The following is a 6000-nucleotide window of genomic DNA, read 5'->3' as shown; positions in this document are numbered from 1 at the left end:
CAGGAAGACTATAGACTAATTCATGTTCCTTAAATTTTATCTTTAGACTTCCCAATGTAGCAAAAATCACATGTAGATTGGCATATGTCTCTTCGGTCTAGTTTAAATGTTTTAAACAAACATTCAATTTAATTTTAACAACCTAACCAGTCTCCAACTGATCTAGTTCCTAATAAGCAAGATAAAACCAAAAAAGAATATTCAGGAGAAAAATTAGGAATCAGTAAGCTGCTTCAACTATTAATAGGACATCATTTCCAAAACTGGAATCTAAGGGAAATCAACACTTTGTAACAAAGTTATTCTTATTTTTATCTCACGAGAGAAAGATAAAAGTTCTCTCATTTTAATAATAAATTGTTATTTCCTCAGTAAATAAATTATAAATTTATTAGTTATACACTTTGATGCTATCACTGGGTAGAAATTTATATAAATGCTATTAAAGTAATAAAGGTGACTAAAAGCCATGAACACGAGCCATGCTGCCTTTATGTAGTAGCATTTACAGGAGATAATTTTATAAAAACCTACTTGAAGAAGATGATGCATTTATTTTAATAGGAACTTAGTAAACAGTATGATATATTGAGCGGATGCAAGTTGAAATTTCAATAGTTTCATATATATGAAACCATATATATGAAATGACACGTTAGAAATTATAGTCATAGATATATAATTTTACATGTATTATTTAAAGTTAATTAATGTCCATGTTAATTTAGTTCCTACTTCTGCATTTTTACCAGGTGTTGCATGTATTAGTGACTTGTGCAAGGAAAAATATATACACACCTCTTAGAAGATTTGCACAAATTTGAGGCGTCACCTAAACCTGTCATGATACAAGTTTGGCCTTGAAGAGCTGAAATATTCAGGACTGATCAAGAGTGAATTAGTGGCAGAGTATAGAAAGAGTTAGAAAATGTACCATGGAGTTACAAAATACATAACAAAATACAAAAAGTGCATATGGTGTAACAAAAGCCTCATATCTTATTCAATAAATTGTGTTTTTCCTGTTGATTTGATTTTATACACCTTAAATATATCAACTCATAAATTATTAAAAATTAAAACAACGTGGCAAGCACTTGTCTACTCAACTGCCATCCCCACTTTTCCTTCCTAACAAAACCCAATGTCATTCAAATATTGGAGGCAATATGGACGGACAAGTTGTATTCCTTCACAGCAAAGGCCAGATGGGGCCAGATGATCATGGTAATCCTATTTTCTTTGTCAGCTGATGAGTTAAGGGGAGAGCGTACATGCATATATGACTGGTTCTGCACTATGGGTCTTAAGGGGAAAACTGCTGTGGGACTTCTGGGAAGAATTTTCTTACTCATTAAGAGAATAACCTATTGAAAAGAACTGATTCCCTACCCACCTCCTTCGTGCTCCCTTTGCTTGCAGATGTGGCTTTGTAAGGATACAGATATAAGTCCTGAAATGCCTATCATCTTGTGACCAAGAGAGGCGATGTTGCGGGATCTACTAAGGGTGGCAGAACAGCATGTTGGAAAGAGCCCCGGGCCATTGCAGAGTTCGGTGTGCTCTGCAACCAACCCTGAAATGTCTTATGTCTTGAATCCTTGATAAGTGATAAAATTACTTGTCCTCAGAGTTAAGCCACCATTAGTCACACTTTGTTGTTACCTGTAGCCAAAAGCATACCAATACAAGGGAAATGGTTGATCCAAATTTTAAGAAAAGTACTTAGAGTTGTAAAATTATATATACCACATCTTCTTGATCCATTCATCTGTTGATGGACATCTAGGTTCTTTCCATAGTTTGGCTATTGTGGAGTTGTAAAATTATAAAGCCTCGTATTTAATCTTTTAGTATTGCTGCTTAAAGGGTTTTATTTTAGAATTTGTACATAACTGTTGTTTTTGAATGAGATAGTCTAGGCAACAAGCCAGCAAACGATGACCTGTGACCCAAATGCAGCCCACCCACGGATTATTTTTGTATGGCCCATGAACTAAAAAGGGCTTTTAATTAAATGGTGGGGGGGGAATCAAAATAATAGTATTTTATGACATATAAAATTTATGTAAAATGTCAATTTCCATGTCCATAAATATTTATTGAGCCAGTCAGCAGTTCACAATTGCTTTCACATTACCATGGCAGAGCTGGGTGGCTGTGACACAGATGAGAAGGACAGTCTGAAAATTTCCTCTCTGATTCTTTTACAAAGTTTTTTGATACAATGAAAATAAGAAACCTACATAAAAGTTTCGTCTGACTTTGAAAAATGATAATACTATTATCAAAACCTGTCATTTAAGCTCAGCGAGATGATGCCTTTGTACCTACCATAACAAATCAATGGAAGCTAACATACTGAATCTGTGAGAGTGTATGCTAATCTATAATCGCAACCTACACCTATCCCCAGTGACCATTGCTTTATTACAAGGTTCGCGACACCATTGCTTTATTATAAGGCTTGCGCCTATAGGGATTTGCAGCCACCCACATAACCCTGCATCGTTAGAAAACAAAGTGCTCATATTCAAATGCTTGAAATTTCTGCTGGGAAAAAGACAAACTATTAAACCTGAAGTCAGTAATACTTATGCAATACATCCAACAGAGGTTTTTTTTCCAAAGTAGACACAGAGAAACGATAAACATTTCAATGAGAATATTAGCAATCAGAAACAGCTTTTAAAGCAGGGAATAAACATTTTCAGGCAAAGAGGTTTCAATTTGTCATGAGAAAAGAGTCCTCATTTTTGAGTCTCCAAAGGGCAAATCAAAACCTTTGTTCATGAAATGTATCCCTTTCCCATATTTATTACAGTTATGTATACTTTTGTCTGATTTTCCCTTCTAGATTGTAAGCTTCTTAGTGGTGAACTCGGTTTAATTCATATTTGTATTGTCTGTAGTATCATGCACAGTGACTTCTATATAGTAAAATGCTCAGTGAAATTTCCTGGAGAAATATGCATTAAAGGAAAAATGTGCATTATAGTAATTCTTCTTAAAGGAATGGATCCCAAGAGTCATAAATTTAGATGACAATTTCTGTACAAGGATTTTAATGGCATTATTATTTATAATAGTAAAAGTCTGGAAGCAATTTAAATGTTCCAAAACAAGAGTATTTTATAAAGTATAGTTTATTCATTCCATAGAATAATATATCAGCATTAAAAATGACTTAATTAAGAACCTTTAAAGCCCTAGAAAAAAATGCACCATAAAATAGTAAGAGAAAAGCTGGATTCAAAACTGAGTATTCAGTATGATTCAAGGAAGGACACCAAAGTGTTATCAGCGGTTTCTATTGAGAGATGATTATGGGTGAATTTCATTGCCCTCTTTCAACTTTCCCACGTCTTGCAAATTTGCTAAAATAAACACGTATTGGTTTTTATTACTAGGAAAAGACAAACGTTTGGGAAGTAAATGAATGGGATTGTCAGAACCTCTTCTGTGACCAGTCTGAAGGAAAATAACCTGATTTATTCCAGCTGAAATGAATGTTTTTTTTAAATCTTTTTAAAAAACATTTTATGGGGACGCCTGGGTGGCACAGTGGGTTAAACCCTCTGCCTTTGGCTCAGGTCATGATCCCAGGGTCCTTGGATCGAGTCCCACATCGGGCTCTCTGCTCAGCAGGGAGCCTGCTTCCTCCTCTCTCTCTACCTGCCTCTCTGCCTGCTTGTGATCTTTGTCTGTCAAATAAATACATACAATCTTAAAAAAAAAAAAAGATTGTATGTATTTATTTGACACAGAGAGGGAGAGCACGAGCACACTAGCAGGGGGAGCTGCAGGCAGAGGGTAAAGTAGGCTCTGCCCTGAGCAGGGAGCCCAACAATAAGAGGCGAGGTCCCAGGACCCCGGATTCACAACCTTAGTTGAAGGCAGATGCTTAACTGACTGAGCCACCCAGGTGCCCCCAGAATGAATGCTTTTATCCTGAACTGATCAGGTCTCTTGCAAAGTTCCCAGTTGTGAGGAGATGTAAGTAACTCCCATCCAAGGACAAAGAGAAGCTCTGTATGAATATACTGAGCAAGGTTCAGCCGTGAATGGGATCTTGAACTTAAAGGGCTGACACTGTGTCCACAGCCTCACCAGCGTGATCCTCACTTCTCCAGCCAATTATCACCCTGTGTCTTTGCTGATCTAGAGTATATTTAAGAACATGATCAGTTCTTGCATAATTTGTTCAATGCCTCAGGTGCAATATTTCCATCCGAAAATAGACACAGGCTCTCTGTGCTTCTTTGCAGACTTTACCAGATATATTCTGGTGAAAGTTTTAGCTCTATTATACTGCATTCATGTCTTAAATGACAGCACTGCTTTAGAAGCATCAATGTTGTTCAGTAGAGGGCTTGTGAGCACCAGGACATTGCCATGACTTTGGCACGTGTTCCAGCTTTTCATGATAGAATAATTTTTCTCAAGGAAGTTTTGAGAGTCCACTGACACACATAGTACATGGTCAATAAATGTTCGTTTAATGACTGCACAAGAATCTTTTGTAGTCACCGAACAATTTATAAGAGAAAATTGCAGTTTTCTACTGGGTATTTACCCTAAAGATACAAATGTAGTGATCCAAAGGGGCACATGCACCCGAATGTTTATAGCAGCAATGTCCACAATAGCCAACTATGGAAAGAACCTAGATGTCCATCAACAGATGAATGGATAAAGAAGATGTGGTATATATACACAACGGAATACAATGCAGCCTCAAAGGAAATGAAATTCTGCCATTTGTGATGAAGTGGATGGAGCTAGAGGGTATCATGCTTAGCGAAATAAGTCAATCAGAGAAAGACAACAATCATATGATCTCCCTGATATGAGGAAGCAGAGATGCAATGTGGGGGGTTTGAGGGGTAGGAAAAGAATAAATGAAACAAGATGGGATTGGGAGGGAGACAAACCATAAGAGACTCTTAATTTCACAAAACAAACTGAGGGTTGCCGGGGGGAGGTAGGGAGAGGGTGGTGGGGTTATGGACATTGGGGAGGGTATATGCTATGGTGAGTGCTGTGAAGGGTGTAAACCTGGCGATTCACAGACCTGTACCCTGGGGCTAATAATACATTATATGTTCATAAAAAAAAAACTTAAAAATTAAAAAAAAAATAGAAAATTGCAGTTTTAGTGGTCACATGCAATGTTATACAGAGAACCAAAGGCAAGAACAGCTTGGTGCCTACACATTGAACTCATTTAGTTTTTATTTCAACAATGGAAGAAATATGAAATTGCTCCATTTCTCTGGTCTGACCCCAAAGTTCTTTCTTTCTTTGTGTAAAGGATTTTATTTATTTAACACAGAGAGAGAAAGCACAAGCAGAGAGGGAGCGGGAGAGGGAGAAGCAGGTTCCCCATTAGGGAGCCTGATGTGGGACTTGATCCCAGGACTCTGGGATCATGACCTGAGTGGAAGGCAGATGCTTAAGGACTGAGCCACCCAGGCGCCCTAACTAAAGAGTATTTTCGGATAATCTTGTTTTTTTTTTTTTAAATCAACCACTAGATGTGGAAATTAAATGGCACTACCAGTAATGGAAGGCTGTCATCATCCAGTCCAATGACAGCCATTTTCCAGATAAAATGCACTTTTAAAAGACAGTCTTTGGTTTGGTGTGCATAATTAAAACCACATTATCGTAATTATACCTGAATTCAGTCAGCTTTGTATTTGCATCTGCTGGAAAAAAAGTGACATTAAATTAGACTTAGATAATTGGACTTTTAATAGGTAATATTTTCATCAGTTGGATTTTATTTTCATCTTTGTTTGAAATTTGTTAAGTATGCATACTTACCTAGATTTATAATTTGAAGAGACTCTTTCCACATTACATAAGTATATTTAGAAACACGGATTTTATTTTCTAGTAAAGTAACCCAGAATTAGGGGAACTATTTATGAGAATAAAGAGAAGGCTGACTTCAAAATATATATTCCTTTCTGCTGATTCTAATGAGATAACCAG

Source organism: Mustela nivalis (assembly GCF_964662115.1).
Source record: "Mustela nivalis genome assembly, chromosome: 7".
Taxonomy (NCBI): Eukaryota; Metazoa; Chordata; class Mammalia; order Carnivora; family Mustelidae; genus Mustela; species Mustela nivalis.
The sequence above is the reverse complement of the archived record's forward strand: the minus strand, read 5'-3'. Positions refer to the sequence as shown.